This window comes from Aythya fuligula, chromosome 19 (genome assembly GCF_009819795.1).
Source record: "Aythya fuligula isolate bAytFul2 chromosome 19, bAytFul2.pri, whole genome shotgun sequence".
In the NCBI taxonomy this organism is placed as follows: domain Eukaryota; kingdom Metazoa; phylum Chordata; class Aves; order Anseriformes; family Anatidae; genus Aythya; species Aythya fuligula.
The window spans coordinates 220,722-239,583 of NC_045577.1; the positions used below are offsets into that span (position 1 = coordinate 220,722).

The window sequence follows — 18,862 nt, forward strand, 5'->3', positions numbered from 1 at the left end:
CAGACGATTGTATGAAGACAATTTACTGAAATACATGTATCAGTTCAAACAAGCTATTGGACAACAGCCTCCAGTCCAGTCTCCTATTGACACTCTGGAAAGAAGGACTGAACTTTCATGGAACAATGGAAGAACACTATATTGCTATTTCAGTGGCCTTTTCCAAAAACATAGTTGGGGTGTTATAACCACTTGCTGTGTGACGTTAAATTACTTTATCTTAATCCAGATTACATGCAGTTCATATTCTGCAGGAGTCACCCTCACAAAAGCAGCTCATGCAGGCTGCATTTTGGTACCTGAAAAAAACAAAATTAACATTTATAACCATACAAACATAGCAACGCTATGTTAACTATTAATTACTTAAGTTAAATGAAATATGACCACAAACAGTGTCTTAGTATTTGCTAAGAAACTGAAAGATTACTAAATAAAATGAGGAAAAAATGGAGCAAGCACTGCTGCTTAATGTGGAAGGGAACAAAGTAAAAAATATTTCTCAGGTTAACAACAGTAACTAAAAAAGCAATAGCTGTACTTCACAAGGAATAAATAATAAATACCAATTTAAGAATCTGATATCATCTTGATCCATATCAAAACAGAGCTGCAATTTTATCTCTAGCAGAAGTCAGTCCTCTCTCAAAAGCTATTATCCTTCAAACACATCTGCTAACTTACGACAAGATATACACTTGAGAGAGTTATACTTCATGTAAGTCTCAATAAAGCTGTCAAAGAAAAAGTACATATCTGCAGTATTACTGTATAATACTATCATGACTCTAGGTTCTTTTCTCAACAGAAGAGAGCTGATAGACACTTCCATAAACTCTGGTATCAGAGATGAAAATAGGAAAATACCTACTTTAATCACAGTTGCATACTTACAGCAGAGTAAGTTAGCGCTGCACCCACTCAACCCATTTTGCTGCACATCTCCATCAAACCATTGTTCAGACTGGCTCTTGCTATTGAGATGATTTATCTCTTGTTTAAAAGCATGACATTCCTACAAATAACCAGAAACAGAATTATGGTGACATTTATTATATAACTCAGTTCTTCCCAAACTCTGCATTTCTTACCTGTAACACGCGCTTGGGTATTTTTATTCTTGGCTCTCCCTCCCAGTTGTAAATTGCTTTGATTGCTAATTTCCCATTCCACCTTGACTAGTATGTGACAACTTCCAAAACTTAAAAAAAAAAAAAAAAAAAAAAGTATTCAACAAATAATACATCACTTAGGAAAGAGCAACATATGAAGAATTTTATAACTATTCTCCAAATAGTACCTGTAGTATTACTGTATACTCCAAAGATTACCTGTAACTCTTTCTCACATGGTCAGTCAGTACAACTTTTGAGTTGATATCGGTGCAGTTATTGGTAAATGCTACTCATTCTCACTTTGGATTCCTCAAGACTTAACTAAACATAGCAGAATGGACACAAACCCAAATACAATATTTCTTTATATCGGCAAATTAAGCTCAGCTCTTCCATTAGAACAAGTCCACCACCAAACCTGAGAAAATGCTGTTTAGGTGGCTTGCCTTAGTGACATTTAGACCATGTCACCCTTTCCTTTTCTCCTCTTTTGCCTTATACTAACTTTTATAATAGGTAGTATTTCACAGAATCACAGTATTTCTTAGGTTGGAAGAGACCTCAAGATCATCAAGTCCAACCTCTGACCTAACACTAACAGTCCCCACTAAACCATATCCCTAAGCTCTATATCTAAATGTCTTTAAGACAACTAAACATCAAATTAGAACAAAATCATCTCAAAGATAGGCCATTTTCAACGGGAAACTGAAAATTCCACTAAAGCCCATGTGGCATTGCTAATATTAACAAAAGCCATTGAAAATCAGATAGTGTTAGTAACACTGTGCCTCTACTAAAGTCTCTACACTCTTCCTACTGTTAAGGAGCCTCCATTTACAAAAATGTTTATCTTCTAGCATTTAAATTCCTGCTGGTATCGAAGAAAGCTATTCTCTGCTTAAGAAGTTCCCTTCATACACTCAAAAATCATCCATACTGCAAATACACATACAGTAGGGGCTCCCTGCCAGATCAAAAGATCCTGGTTCACACAAGAGTGACTCATTTGCACCTTGTCATTTTCAGTCTCCGTTTAAGTATTTCAGGTAAAATTGTAGATGTAACATACATTCACATCCCAACTCAACTTCGTCAATCAAACTCAACTCCTGGCAGTTAAGGTGGTTTTCTTTGCTTGTTTTTGGGGGGCACACCCTATTCTGTCTGCTTCTTTCACTCTGAATGTCGTTGAAGACTAACTTTCCCAGTAAAATTTCTATATATCTGAAAAAACTCTCTGCAAACTCAGCCTCCAGTGTGCTTGAACTTTTTAACTACAGAGCATTAATTGTTCCTGTTTCTCCAACCTTCACCATATTGTTAATAGTCAAAGGTCATTTGCTATTGAAAGTACAGAAAACAGGCAGACTGAAAGAATTTATCACTTATTGATACACATGACACTTTATATCAGCAAACAGATGTCTATGAAAGCATTATGGATGAACAAGGAAGAAGAAAATCTTGGAAAAAAAAAAAAAAGCATCAATATCATCAGAATCAATCATCAGAATCTTGCATTTAAAGGAGACCTCTGCACCTTCTTTTAATTTTGAGGCCAATGCTAGTTCAAGCTGAAGCATGTCTCACACAACCAAACCAATAAAATTCATTTTGAAAATAATCTGGATATTCACTGTACTTGATAAAAAGTATGTAGACAAAGAAAACATTTAGCACTAATTATATGAAAGAATGACAGAAATTAAAAAACAATAATAAACCCAAACCATGTCTTAGACAACTGTAGAATACTCCAGATTCCTTACATTTCGTATTACTTTCTAAAGGAAGTATTAAAGCTTCCATATTCTCAATTCTTTTGATGTCACATGATACCCTTAAGAGGGTATCTAAGTATTTTAGGGAAACTTACATAAGACAGGAAAATGCCTTCTTATCCAAACATGAGAAAAATACACATTTTTAATACTTAGTTTATTTTCTTAATTAAAAATACTTGTACTTACTTAAGAGAGGAGATACTAATGCATATCTATTTCTGACTGCTTATAAATAGATGCAGTCATAAAAGAAAGTCACTGAAAGTAGCATATTTTAACTAAACTACCTAAGCAGTCTTTTCTTTGGCAAAGGATCAGCTATGCTTTGCTAAAACAAAAACAAAGTCTACATTCACATAACAGTTGCAGGTTTTTCTACTCAACATTTAAAATCTGAAAACATTGGTATACAAAATACCTAAGCCTTTATGCTATTCATTTTCCATCACTTGAAGATGATATTTTATAAGATAAAGATACTACAGTAATTCTAAACCAATCATTAGTCTATTGAAGTAAGTGAATTTTCTGGAAAGCCATCCTGAAGCAGTTTCAGAAAAAGTTCAATAGAAGACTACCTAGCATAATTGTTCAGGAAACTGAATATGTATGACAGACATAAAGGTCAACTGAAAGTTAGGCTTTCAATGACAAAAAATAAGAAAATATGACAGTTCAGATGCAAGAGGACAAGGTTAACAAACCTATTTCTGTCAGCCTAAGAGGACAAAGTTAAGGACTAACCTCATTGCTGGCTTTAACTGGCTAAAGAGAAATTATTGGGGAGATGGAACCAGACTTCTCCAAAGCAAGTGATGAAATGATAAGAGGCAACAGAGAAGTCAGAGCAAAGTGAATTCCAATTACACATAAGGATAAAATATATTCACAATGAAAACGCTTATGCACTGGAACAAGCAAGGTTACCTGGAGAGGTTACAGAAACACAAAATTCAAAGCAACCGGTAACCCAACCCTGCTTTGAGCATGGATCTGGACCAGATTATTTCTGGAGGTCCCTCCCAACTTGCATTATTCTACAACTGCACTAATTCCTTATTCTAAGAGATGCCCAAGCTAGAGACTGTGAATACCTAAGCATACTGTTCTATATCCCACTTAAAGTTTGCATGGGTATTACATATCACTGACATGCCTAACCTCCCTTTTCACAGGAATTTAAGCCATAAGAGATCACTACAATCACTTAAACTGATCTGTAGATTTTAATGACAGGTCTTTAAGTTTCATTCAGTTGTTTGTGAATTAACCTTAATAATTTATCTACGAATGAACACAGGATGTTTTTACTAGCAGGGAACAGATAGATCTGAAGTCCCCAGTCTTCTTGCTCCATAAATACATCCTAATTTCTTATTTAAAGTCTTTTGTCTTCAGTATCATTTGTTTATTTCCTGAACATAATAGCATCTGTAACATGAAAAACCAACCATCTTTGCAGCACAGCTTCCAAACTTCACATGGGTTCATAGGTAGAAGGTACGGAAAAGCAGAAGAATGAAAACATGTAGCATTACTTTCCCAAAATATTTTTCCTGTCAATCATTGTTTGCAGTTCAGGGACTTCAAGTCACAGATAAAAATTTTTTCACTTTATGATTTCTCTAGACTTCTCTCTTATAAATTTATCTAGTTGCCTCACAAATCTACATCAAGTTGGAGCACCTACAACATCCTCTGATGAGAAGCCCTGCAGCTTAATTTGCGAGAATATTAATGTTTTTGTGAAAAAACTTTGCTCTTGAAGCTGGCTTTTTTTAGTCTTATTTTATGTCCTCTGGTTCTTGCATTAAAGATAATTCAAAAACAGACAAAAAAACAATCTTGCCTGTTCACCTTCACAATTCGTAATGTTATAAAGATACTATACTCTCTTCGCAGACAAATCTTGCAGGCTGAGGCCTCCCAGGCAGCTTACAGTTTAGTCGTAAGTAGATCACATCCTTCACTTCATCCCCACTGCCCCATTCTGTAGCTTTGCTAATTTCGTAACACCATTTCCAGGACTGGGATAGAAGAACAACACACACCCTTCAAGATATGTACCTACCTAATACTTGTTCTCTAACATTCTCCCAGTACTAACACTTCTTTGGATCACTTAGATGTTCTCACAGATCTCTTTTGCTCACCTTGAAGAGGCCGATTGCAGCAAACATTTCTCTTTTGTTCCAGACATTTCTTGTCCTCCACTTAATCAATTTGGAGGATCTTGCTCTTAAAGGCTCTCATCACAAACTCCTAAAATATTTTTACTGCTAATTTTGGGGCATTCAAAACTTTTACCTCCCTTTTCAAAACAAGAATCTCAGAATTGTACATTATAATTCAGCACCGATTTCACCAATACGTTTTAGAGCTTGAAATCTTCTTCTGCTTACTTCATCCTTATCTGTTTATTTAGACACAGTATTAATCCTTTTTTTCCTCTAACATTGGACCTAGAGTTCATATTGAGTTGCTTACCTATTTTGACTGCCTGCATCTTTCACTGAATGACTGTTCCTCAAAATATATTCCCTTGTGTCTAAATGAAGCCTACACTTCCTCTTCTTTGATATAAAAACATTTGTCCTTAACACAAACTTTATTTGAATACCTAGCATACTACAGCATAGGCCACTTCCCTCTGTTCTGTCATAACTGCTCACCATTTTACAAAGTCATTTACAAGTGTTAACCATAGCATTCACAAATTTATTGTCAGATTACTGATGAAATTATGCACTGTGCCCTATAGATGTGTTATTAAGTACTTTTTCCATCAGCAGCTAGTAGAAATGTATCTTCCATATAGTAAACCATCCGTTTATTGCATTTCTTGCTAAAAGAATACTTTTCTTTTTTAAGAAAGTTGGAGTATCATGCAGTACTAGACCGCTTGACTGATTACCTGAACATTTATAGCTACCTAGTTACCCCAGTCAAGTCAACCTACAATTGCATACAAGAACAAAGCCTTGGTTAGCAAGACAATTTTTTCACAGAACTTTGTTGCCTGACTACCCCAATACCGTCCTTCAATCTATTATTAAATAAACCCCAGCCTATTTTTCCCATTATTTTGTTTGATATTGGTAACAAAGATAATATTAAAAGAATGAGCCTGAGAGAGCACTTGTCTTTTATTAGCTCAACACTGGAACTCTCAGTCTTCGAAATCAGGACCAGCAGGCCAGAAATCTCAACTGTAGCCAGCAATTTCAGAAGAACTTTGAAACATTGTTCTCAAAGACTTTTAAATAGCATCCTCAGGAGACACTGTCCAACATTTATTAGACTGCAAAATATTTTACCAGTCTGATCTGATACAGCACCTTGTTTATTACCTGTAAAGTATATATTTTTAAACATACAGACGTTAATGATTTTCCCAAATTCACCTATCAACCAACACATTACTAGGCTTCCTCCCTCCTTCCTACAGAATCAGTACCAATTCTTCCTTGCTGTCCTCAGCTCTAATAAGTACAACAGACTCCAGAATATTTTCTTTACATTTTGATCTATGGTACTTCATAAATTCCATTTATACAGATTGCTATGTAGTTCCCCTAGTCCCATTTTTATACTTTCCTTTTCACTTCTAAATGATGCCGTCATTTTGTAACTAAGTCAGGATGAGCTGCTGATGAGAAGTGTCATTTTTTTTGACAGTTTCATATGAACTGAATACATAATTTTTAAATCTGACACTCCCTGTTGAACTTTTTTTCCCCATTCCAAATAGGCTAGCTTTCTAATTTTGATGACAAATTGGAGCAAAATGCTGTGCAATAAAAGCTTTCAATGTAGAAATGTTGTTGAAAAATGATGTTTAATTAAAAACAAAACTTTTTTTGGCAGTTGAAAAAGAGGACCTTTAGCTACTCTTTAGGAAAAGTCTCTTTAGCCAAAGAGACCAGAAAAAAACAAAACAACGCAGTTCAACTTCAGCATTGGTAGCTGCAGAAAACACTAGATAAGATAGAAAATATAACAAGTGTAGTCAGTAACAGATTTTTAAAGAGTAAGTTCTGTAGTCTCTTAGTCTGACAAAGGCTGTGCTTCCTATGCAAGTTTGTCTAAAGGTATTTAAATTTGAATGGAAGATAAAGGACAATGAAAAATAGAAATAATATCTTCCACTTTTCAAGGCCCTCATTAGTAACAGTTTTAAATACATTTTCATATCCACATATACATTTTGATTATAAAGAACACTAAGAACCTGAAAATTAAGTTTACATGGACAGAAAGCAAAGCTCATAACTACCACCCACGTGATTTCTATATATCTCCGCTTTACTACACCTAAGGTAAATAAACAGGAAACCAAATAAGATAGCTTCATTAAAATAAAAGTTTCCTAATATCTGTTCTTCTAAAGTGGTGCTAGCATGTGGGATGGAAAACACACAGGCAGTGAACAAAAAAGTGCACACCATTCTGTCCTTACTACACACACTTTCAATCCTTAAACGCAAAGGATAATTGCTAGGTACTACATGAGCATTCAGTATGAAAACAAACCGGAATTTAAAAGCTTTTGTTGGACACAGATTTCTAGTTCAACTATAAAGTCTTTAAAGCAAGGAATATCTTTCCATGCAGAAAGATGTACCAATAGACTTTATTTTTCACAACTGTGTTCCATTTCTATGTACATTTAGAACTACAGACAAAAGACATGCTACAGTTCTACAGATGAGAATTTCAACAAGTTTTCTCCACCACATGCCAGAACCTTAGACACTTTCAAGCCTGCTGAAGCCAGACTAAAAAAATATTTATCTGATCTGAAAAGAGATCTCAGCCATTCAAGGTTCCTTAAAAGTATTGAACAACATCACACATGCAACATTGAAAATAGCTTTCAAGTTTATTCCTGAAGTCCATTGGATGATGAGCTAACAAGGTTTACGTCTGCACCCCCATTATCCTCTTCAAGATAAATATACAGCTGAGAAGTCCACTCGCATCCTCTACCCAGTCTTGAAAAGCACGGTACCCTCCGGATCCCCAGACCCAGAAGTAACTACCTACCTCATCTCATCTAGGCTTGTAAGCAAGCCTTGGAAACCCAACTAATTCGTAGGCTATCTGCGCAGATACGGCACAAAGACAACGACTGCTCCCACGGCCAAGATGTACGAGGCATGCGGTAGGCCAGCTGTGCCCGCTGCATGGAAGCGGAGGGGGGGGAACCGGGACAGGCGACGTACAGCAGACGTGACAGCATAAGCACCGCTGCGGGCTACACCGCCCCAGCACCGCAACGGTACGAGGGCCCCTGGGCACCGCCTGAGAGCGCGGGGCTACGGCACTCGGAGGCTCTGAGGGTCCGGCGAAGCTCGAGCCCCGAACCGGGGAGGCGCCCGCGAGGAAGGGTCCCGCAGCAGGGGGCGAGGTAGCGGCGCGCTGCCCCCCCGCTCGCACACCTGCCCGCGCCCCGCGCCGCCCCTTCGGAGCCCTGGGCAGCAGCGGCCTCCCGCAGGCGGCGAGCCCCGGGAGGGTGGGCGCCCGGCCCGGCCCGGCTCCGCAGAGCTCCGCCCGCTGCACGCGCCTGAGGCGGGGTTGGCAGCAGCGGGCGGGGGGCGGCGGGGCAGGGAGAGTGCGGCTGCCCCGCGCCAGCGAGAAGGGCCCGGCAGCGCCTCACCTGCCCCGGAAAGGGACGCGGGGCCCGGCGGCGGCTCACCTGTCCCGAATACGGCTGCCCCGGGCGTCGCCCAAGAGCCTTCGCGGCGACGGAGACCCCGCCGACAGGGAGGCTCCCGCAGCACCGCCCCCGGACCGATCCCCCCGCCCGCCTCAGCCGCCGAGGACGAGGCCCAGGCCGGCCAAGGGGGGGGACCGAGCGGAGGGGACGGGGCGCGCCGGACTGACAGACCCGCCGGCCAACCGCTGCTCCGCACGGGAGCGCTCAGCCAATCGGCGCTGCGTGGGGCGGGCGCGCGCGAGCAAGCAGCCAGTGCGCAGGAGCCACCGCCGGCTGCAGGTGCGCGGTACCGCGCTGCCCTTGGCGGCCGCGGGGTGCGTCCAGCTGGGGCCGTGGTCCTGGCGGTACGGAGCGCCGCCAGGCCCGGCCTGGTCCCCCGCGGCGGGGTCTTTGCGTGGTCCGCAGCGCCCCGGGACGACTCGGGCTGCGGGGTCGCGGTCAGGGTGGCAGGGTGCCTGGGCCTCCCGTCGGCGGCACGGACCCAGCGTGCCGCAGCCCGTGCTCTTTGCAAGGCCCGCGCTGTCCCCGCTGAAGGCTGCCTGCGCGCCCTCAGTTCCTGGGCTCGCCTCTCTTCCCGTGCTCACGGGGGCAGAACAGCGCAGTCGCTGCTCAGAGAAGAGGAATTTGTCACCTTTATCCACTCATCACCTGTTGCGCTCAACTTTCCCAATATAGCAAAGAATACCTCAGAAGTCACAAGCCAGACGTTGAGTGCACATATGCAAAATAGTACTGGAAACACCTGAAAAAGGACAGTAATGTGTTCTTCCAAGGCAAACAAATAGGGCTTTTTATGCTTCCCGGGGTATGTTTGAAAGAGAACTTTTCTACCAAATTATGTATTTAAGTGGGTAAAAAAAAAAATAAAAAATTGCTCTTTGGACTGGTAGCTATATACCAATTTATAAACTCCCTGCTAATGGGGAACTTGTGTAGGATTTGCTGCTCCAGTTGGATGCATGTAAGTGCTCAGGGCCAAATGAGATTCATCTCAGAGTTCTCAAAGAGCTGGCTGATGTCATCCTGAGACCTCTCTCAATTATTTTTAAATGCTCCAGAGAATCTGGAGAGGTCCCAGTAAAATGGAATCTGTCAAATGTTGTCGTGGTTTTCAAGAAGAAAGAATACTCTAGCAATTATAGGCCTGACAGTCTCATTTCAGTGCCTGGTAAATTTATGGAGATTACTGTGAGAGTTATTGAAAAACACCTGAAAGACAACACAGTCATTGGTCAGAGCCAACATGGGTTCGCAATGGGAAAGTCCTGTTTGATAAGCTTAATTTCCTTTTCTAATGTGGTTACCCATCTTGTTGACCAAGGTAGGCCAGTAGGTATGATTTTTTAGGGTTTTAGCAAAGCTTTTAACACCGTCTCTCAGTATCCTTCTGGACAAAGTGTCCAGCACACAATTAGACAAGCACATGATACAATAGGTGGCTGGGGGGTTGGGCTCAAAGGGCTCTAGTAAACGAGGTTAACGTCAGTCACAAGTGGGGCTCTGCAGGGCTCCATTTTGGGTCTGGTTCTTTGCAACATTTTTATAAACGATCTGGACACATGAGTTGAACGTATGCTAAGTGTGCAGATGATACTAAATTGAGGAACTGTTGACTCCCTTGTGAGTAGGCAGGCCTTGCAGAAATACCTTGATTGCTGGGCAATCACCAAGATTTAACAAGACAAAGTGCTGGATTCTGCACCTGGGACAGGGCAACCCTGGCTGTACATACAGACTGGTGGATGAGAGGCTGGAGAGCAGCCTTGCAGAGAGGAATCTGGGGCTTCTGATTGACAGCAATTAACATGAGCCAGCAGTGTGCCCTGGCAACCGAAAGGGCCAAACACATCCTGGGGTGCATCAAGCACAGCATCACTACATAGTTGAGGGGAGTGATCGCCCTGCTCTGCTCTTTGAGCACTGTGTTCAGTTTTGGGCATCACAGTATAAGGACTTAAAACTGTTAAAGAATATCCAAAGGAGGGCACTAAAGATTCTGAAATGCCTGTAGGGCAAGATGTATGAGAAGCAGCTGAAGTCACTTGATTTGTTCAGCTGAGAGAAGAGGAGCCTGAGGGGAGTCCTCAAGGCATCCTGCAGCTTCTTCATGAGGGGAGTGGAGGGGCAGGCACTGAGCTCTTCTCTGGTGACAGCAACAGGACTCAAGGAAACAGCGTGAAGCTGGGACAGGGGAGGTTCAGGTTGGGTATTATGGCAAGACTCTTCATCAAGGAGGTGGTTGGGCATTGAAACAGGATCCTCAGGAAAGTGGTTACTGCACTGAGCCTGGTGGAGGTCAAGGGTTTGGACAACACGCTCAGACATAGGGTCTGATTTTTAGTTACTCCTGAATGGAGCCAGGATTTGGACTGATCTTTGCATGTCCCTTCAAACTCACTATCTTGTTGTGTTCATGCAGGATTGGTTTCTAGTTCATCAGACTGAAGTTCATCTCACAGAGCATGAGAGAACGCAAACTAAATGAGGTTACTTAGGATAAAGTTTTGACACTGCATTATGTGAAGAATATAGTGCAAAGTTGTTGTCTTTCCAATCTCCTAGTTACTAAAGGTCTTCAATAATTGTTTATCAGGAGGTGAACAACTAGTGTAAGACTATTAAATCCAGAACACATTAGAGATCTTCAAACATCCCAGTTACACATGCAAGAACTTTATTTCTGAAGCAGATGGATTCATTTTGAGAATAAGCTAATAATAATAATAATAAAAACTTTAAACATAAATTTGGTATCTCCCTGGGAATACTGATGCTCACAACTCCAACATGCAAACCAAAGCCAAATTCACTTCATAGAAAGTTATTTTATTACTTTTTTTTTTTTTATCCTTTTTTTTTTTTTTTGCCTCCCTTTGAATTGCTGGAGAGTTATTTCATATGAATCTCCAGTCATTTCATAGGCATTGACTATTCTTCACTTAGTTTGTCCTATAGGTACTACTAAGCTACATATACTTTCCTCTAAAATTTCTGGCCAGCTTTTGAAAATTTCTAAGGAGGGAGATTCCACAACCACTTCAGGCAACCTGTGCCAATGCTCTGTCACCCACACAGTAAAGAAGTACTTCCCAAAACGTTTGTGAGCTACAGTCCTCTACAGAAGAGAGAGAGAGGAAGAGGAAAAAAAAAAAAAAAAAAAAAAAAAGTAAATCTCCTTCTTGTATTTCTGCAAGAGTTCAGAAAACAAACAAACCAAAACAAACTGCAAGGTAGTTAGTTCTTAGCCTAATAATTACATCAGTGTTTCCAATCTGGTGCTTAAACTACTGCAAAGTGATAGTCCACTACCTAAATAGTCTTTTGCATTACAATACACTCTCTGAAATCCTGAATACAAACGCTGCCCTGCTAAGAATGGAATTACTCAGCAACTGCCTGTGTTGAGGACAACATAAGTGAAGACTGAAAACTTTTTTAGTTCCTGTTTCAGGTTGCTGCTATGTACTGCACCCTACATTATTCTTCCATACCATGTGTATTTAAAAAAAATAGCCAGCACCCTCTGGTGGGAAAAAATGCATAGACAAGATTTAGAGCTGTACTGTACTGAGTTCTTTGAAAAGGCTAACAAACTGCATGGAAGCATAATGTCACTTTAAAGACTGCCATTAGTCATATCATTTCCCAAAGTTTTAGTGAAAAGTTTGTCTATAATTTAATGCATTGAATATCTAATTTAAACTTTTCCTAAATCCATGCACAATACAATTGGAATATACTATTTCATATATGTAGCAAAATGTAGTGTCTGTGGCATCTATTTTTCCTGCATGACTATTGCTGCGAGAAAATAAATTCTTTAAAATGTCACGGTCATAGCTTATTCTGGCTTTCCCTCAAGCTCTCTTCAGGAAGTTTGCATTGATGAAAGTTTAAATGGAGTGTGTCTGCATGTAAACAAAGATCAGTTGAACAGATTCTTATTTAAAAACAAACAAACAAACAAACAAAAAAACTAAGCCAATTTTTCTACTTAGCCTTTTTAATGTAACTTCTTCATGCAATTTTTGTCTTCTCTCTCTTGATTTGCTCAAAGTGGTTTTACAGGACCTCTTAAACAAGTATTCAGTCTCAGAGTCTTTTTTTCCTTGTTACAGAATTCAGATGTGCAAGCCAATACAAGGAAAGTTTACTTATTTCAGAACATTATAATATTGATAACCATCAAAATGCATCAAACACTTGCACTGGGCAAAGAAGTATGAATTGACACTGAAATTGTCAATAATTAATTTCAGAGTTAACGTTCCATTCAGGGTAACAGAACTGTCTCTCTCTTAGAGGGTTTTCAGAGAATCTGTCAGAATTTCTACTGTTGATTTTTAATATTACCACCTTCTATTTATCCCATCCTCATATAAGGCTTTGTATGGGAATGGCCACATCTTTACTTCTGGTGACTCTGCTACACAAGTGGTAACTTCCAGCAAGAGTTGCATAGCAGTGCTAATCAACAGTGCCAATCAACATTCTGTACTTCTTTATATTACAAGAACATCTTTATATAAAACTTGGAGTAAAAGATGGTGGGTACCCACAAAACAAAATACGAGTCCCTGATTACAGTATTTATTCTATTGAAACTGCAGGCAGTTTAGGGAAGCATGATACACTATGCACAAAGTAGTTCTGAATAGTGCAGGTTCAGGGTTATTTTGGATCAAGAAGTTGTTTGCTATTTAAGCGATGAAGCATTAAGTAGTTTCAATAACTGTACTTTTTTGTGTGCATTTGTCTGTCAGCATTGGTTGAAATTGATTTAGAGCATACCTTTTTCAAGCTATACAAAATTAGTGCTTTGGAAACATGTTACTTTGTCTTATGCTTTTTTTTTTTTTTTTTTGATCTCTCTGCTTAAGTAGCCTAATGTACTCTCCCAGTTATTAGGGGCAAACTCTAAATGAGCAGGTTAAGTTGAAATTTAACCATACATACTGTACTATGGCACTGTAATTATTGTCATGGCTTGCAACTTCAAACAAATCTGAAGTACCCAAGGTCAATGGTGTATCCCTAGATAAAACTAGATGAAGGTGAAATCCTATGTAACAAAAACACAGCATAAGGTTATCTAGAAAACAGAGAGTTAGAGAAAAAACAGAATAATGTCCAAGTGTTAAAAGTCCCAAATTATCAGAACCATTCTATTAAACCAACAGATATTTTAAATCTTAAAGTCATCTGATACACCATGATAATTTCTCTTATTTCCACATCTGTGTGTGTTGCTAACAAATAAGGGTTCCTTTGTCTGTAGCTAGTTTACACAGAAAACTGACCTATGCCATCTGATTTATCGTGCCATGGCAGTGCATATGGTGTTTCAAAGCTCCATACCGTCCTCGTAAGTCTTCTGTTACTCTAAATGGAAGATCTTCCCCAATGCTATTTTTACGCATAATGCCAGAACTTAATGGTGTTTGGCAGAAAGTGAGCTCTCTTTTGACCACTCAGCATTATTAGCTCCTACAGATATAGTTCTTATGTAACTAGAAAAAAAGCTGTTTGCACAGTGAACTTACAGGTATGAACCTCCATAAAAGCACCACCTTTCTCTAATGCCCTTGACCAAACTCCACTACATTCAGAGACAAATGATCAGGACTAGTAGCTTATCACTACCCATACTGGCATATTTGCATTTCACTAATGATACTATTTGGTGCTGTTCAAAGTAATACATTAAAAAAAAAAAAAAGTAAAAAAGCCATTTAAAGGTTTTATTACATTGTTACTTTTATAATTCACAGTATTACGTGTGCTATAGGGCATGCTATCCAGATGCTGTTGCACACATTATGCATGTATGTTACTGATTGTGCAAAGACATACATCACATTCTTACTGAAAATCACATTTCCATAAGTTAGGTGCATTAAGTTCTGTGGACACAGCTTTGCCATGACTTATTTCTAACTCCCTATGGCTACTTGACAAGATGAAACAATTCACCATCTTAAAAAAAAAAAAAAAAGTGGGTGTAAGACTTTACTAAAGCTAGTAAGTACGTTAGGTTCGGTTTCTCTCCTCTCCTCCCTCACATAAAAGCAATGCTACGTTTCTTCTATTCTGAAGTCATGTCTTGTGTACCCTACTCTGCATTACTTGAGTTTCAGTAATGAAACATATTTTTTTTTTTTTTAGAATAGTTATTCATTCTGGGTGTGCCTGTAACATACAAGACCAAAAAAAACATCCCCCCCAAAATTCAGAGCCAGTCAAGATTCCTCAGCTGCATTAAGACAATATAAACACATCCTTTGCTGCCAGATTGTTTAAATTGCTTAATTTCATTCAGGTTTATTATAGAACAAAATCTTTGCTAGCATACATCTCAACACAATGAAAGTTGTGAACAACACTAGTAAAATTTAAACCAACTTAATAGTATCATCTGCCTTTCTGCAAGATCCTACTTGTCCCATAGAGGATGAGTCTATCTCAGCAAATCAGTGACAGTATACACTTTGTTTAGGATGCATTAACTCCTCCTAGAAGTTGCTTGTCACAAAGGCACTTAAAGAGCCAGCTGCCATGAAACAAGCTAGGGCCCTGCAAGCTGAAAATAGCTAAGTATTTGCTGGATACTCATGTTAAATTCAAGCTCGTGGGCTAGGATATGTATCCTACATTTGGTGAGAATAGTATTAGTTCTACTGTTACATACGGCATAACAAAATGCTGCTCTGGAAATGAAATATACCTCCCTGCCCAACTGACTTACCTCTGTCTTGGTGTTGGGCAGATTGCCAGTCCATTTTTTTTCCCCTGTTGTTCTTGTTCTGCTTTGAGGGTTGGACAGTTTTGGAGCACAATACTGAAATGATCATTTGTTCAGAACTAAACGTGATGCTGGTGAAAAAGAGAAACTTAAAGAGTAGAAATGCTTTTTGATTTCTAGTAGGTATATAAGTATTAAACCACAACATTTTGTAGCTGCGTTTCCTGAAGTCCACTGCTAATTAAATATCTAATTGCACACACTGACACCATAGGTTTGCTCTAGAAGCATTTTAATTTACAAACAGCAATTCCCATTGACTTTATACCATAAAAAAAGCAATTTACAAGCAAGAAACAAATTCATCAGAACAAAATAAAGCAGCACTGAAATATTCATGTCACAAATCTAAAAACAAAGTGAATACAAGAGTAAAATATCATTTGAATAAATATTTTAAAATTCATGCTACAAAATAATCCTTAATGGCAAGTTAATTGTTACAGCATCAGCTTAGCTAGCTTCATTTACTTCATATGGTTATGAAGTGTGGAGTTGTGAGGTTACCGGTTTATATTGCAAGATAATAACACCACGTCAAGTCATTCAAACTGTTCAAATATTTATCATGATAAACAACCATACAAATAAAAGTTATTTAAAAATACAAATTTTCAGTCAGAAACACACACTTTAAATCGTGCAAGAGCTCTACCTCTAATCAGATATACAACCAGAGGCTTGCAATACAAGTCCAAAGGCTGCATTCATAGCATATGTAAATTGGAGAGACAGCAGTTAGTTTTATTTGCCATAGCAGGAGTTACTTAGGTAAACTAGAAGCAAACCTGCTCAGTTACTGATAATTAGCTTCACATCCCCTGAAGAAATAAATACAGGAACATGTCCCAGGGCTGTTTTTTTTTTGTTTGTTTGTTGTTGTTTTTTGTTTTGTTTTTAATGTAAACTTGCATAACTAACGTAATGCTGCCACAGGGATGTGCAAGGAGCATTAAATCTAAAATATTAAATACAACTATTCTGGCACTTCTTAAAAGATATGTAAAATACAGATTATAAACTTTGAACATTTTGAATGACTTTACTAAACTTCCGTTTCAATCACTGAGTATTATGAAATTTACAATTAATGAACTAAACAGATTCATATAAAGAATTTACACAATTCCCCAAATACTTTCAAATATAAAATTTAATAAATAACCCTGACCAGTCAAAAAGCACCATTCAAGGGTAAAACTCCCTTGGAAAATAGATTAGGTGTTGCATATTTGAGTCCCTTTCAATGGTTTCATCTGAAACCTGTTTAGAAAAATGTCATTAAAAGAATCACAGTCAAATAATACAAAAAGTCAAAGATATTTTTAAAGGTAAAGCTCATTCAATCTTTTCCCAGCCCTTGATTTTATTCCTGCTGTTCTTCCTAAAGTTCAGACTAAATATATTATGAGGCCTCACTGTTTTATCTAAAAGTAAACCAAAGGCTTCAGCATAAAATGTTAATTTATGCTTGGGAAGACTGCATTAAAAACTATCAATTTAGGCCTACATTATATTCTGCTGAACAGTAAATCGACAGTATCCTTTATGCTATTGAAAGAGTTCACACTAAAAAAAGCAGAGCCAATCCTGAAGAATTATTGACCAAACTGAACTGCTAATATACTGTATTTACAAAGCTATTTTCTAACTGTATTTACAGGTTTAAAAATAATATGGAAGATAACTGATTAAGTAAACTAACTGTTTAAAACCACAAACATTAGCAAAGATATAAAATCCTTTATTTTCACAGTTTGTCATAATTGGTTAAACATCTAGAGAAAAGGACACTGTCACTGTTTTCACATTTGTCTATAATAAAAAGGTAGATTAAGAGACTCAATTATGAACCAGCCTATATAATTTCATGATTTATTTTGCTGTCAAATATTTTTCACATATTTTATTGACTTCTGCATTTATTGTAAATGAAATGTGTAACAATTCTGTGCTAACTTAAAACTGTACAGAAACAAGATGCTGTACAGTACTTCCATAATCTGCTTAAAATAACACACCATACTCTGTTTTGGTGGACTTGTGAAATGAACTTCAGTTAGATAATGCTTCATGTGTCATGACAATGTTAAACCTGGCATACCACTATGCGACAAGGCACAATTTATTTGCTGTTGCCAGGTTTGAAGTTCGCTTTCTACCAGAGTCACACACTTTGAAAGTGTAAATGATGTTTTACGTATCCTTTGAAGCACTGCTGAACTTTACAGTACTGTGTTATGGCTTGATAATTCTTAACACTGCTAGCAGTGGAAAAGGTAAATGGCATATCAACATGAATAGGAGCAAGTAAAACTTGCAAACTGATGAACCATGGTTTTGTAGAAAAAGTGATCACTTCCTGCCCCTTAACAGTCCTGTTACAATGTTCTGAACCTGAACCTGTACAATCAAAGTAATTTTTGTTGTTGTTTTTGTGTGATTTTTCTTTTTTTCTTCTTTTGTCAGAGACAATTTTGGATAAGTCACTCCTTTGGTAACTCAAACCAGTTCAATTAAATTTACAAATACCAAAGAACAAGATTTAAATAATGTTAAGATTGTGACACAGAAATTCAAGAAATAAAAATTAGTACCCATATCCTGCTATCTTCAACTCATACTTCCATAAAAAAGTCACACCAAAGGCACCACAGCACAGGTCCAAGATAAAGGGTTAAGAATAACTGTACATTTCTTGGATTTTACATGTCTCAAACTTAATTTGTCAAAACACATTTTTTAAAAATTTAATTACTTAAAGCAAACATGAGAAAAAACAGTATCAGAAACACCAACCTGTTTTTAAGTGGGTAAACATACAGACTACCTCCCATAGAAACAGACATACAATTTCCCTACTGAAAATAACAGTTCTGTAGGTTCAAGGAGAGAAAATCATCTCACCCTCCCTGCACCTCTTTATTTAGGCAGTTTTTAGGACAAAGAGGCACATTATGTACTCAATTCAACTGAAGCTGCTCCAGAGGAGTCTGGTGGGTTTATACTGTAAGTTGGTATTAATAAAAATCTATTGCAGACTGTCACAATATTAAGAACTAGTGTATCAATAAAGCTACTACACAAATATGCCCCAACTTCACAGGAGCCCAAAAAGCATTACAAGATAGCACAAACCTATCTTTTTGCTTTCCTGTAACTTAAAAATGAGACTATATTTTCTAAATTCCAGGACTCAGACAACATATTCACAGATGGATTTTCAATATTGCTAAATTAAAGCATAAGGCCCAATTATATAAAGCATGTATGTTAAAGATGCATTTGTGATTTAATTTAATTTTGCTTATCTTCAGGTAGAATTTACACAGTAGTGTTTGCCAGCTCATGTTTTTGAGGTCTGAAACTATTGTTTGCTTGTGTTTTTTTTATTTATTTATTTATTTATTTTTTTTTAATTTATATTTATTTTTTCTAT

At 38.2% G+C, this 18,862-nt stretch overlaps 1 protein-coding gene across 6 annotated transcripts in view; it reads right to left on the reverse strand.

The window, feature by feature from the left end:
• Positions 1-18,862, reverse strand: part of RALGPS1 (Ral GEF with PH domain and SH3 binding motif 1) — a 132,135-nt gene that overhangs the window by 100,684 nt on the left and 12,589 nt on the right. For 2 of the 6 annotated variants that reach the window (XM_032200130.1, XM_032200136.1), the window contains exons 1-3: positions 8,601-8,710; positions 1,092-1,201; positions 895-1,015 (exon numbers count right to left, since the gene is read on the reverse strand). The gene's annotated coding sequence lies outside the window, so the exon portion shown is untranslated. Of the gene's footprint in view, positions 1-894; positions 1,016-1,091; positions 1,202-7,948; positions 8,009-8,600; positions 8,711-15,366; positions 18,836-18,862 lie in introns of those variants that run through there. The other 4 variants (XM_032200132.1, XM_032200131.1, XM_032200133.1 and 1 more) reach the window with 4 other exon arrangements.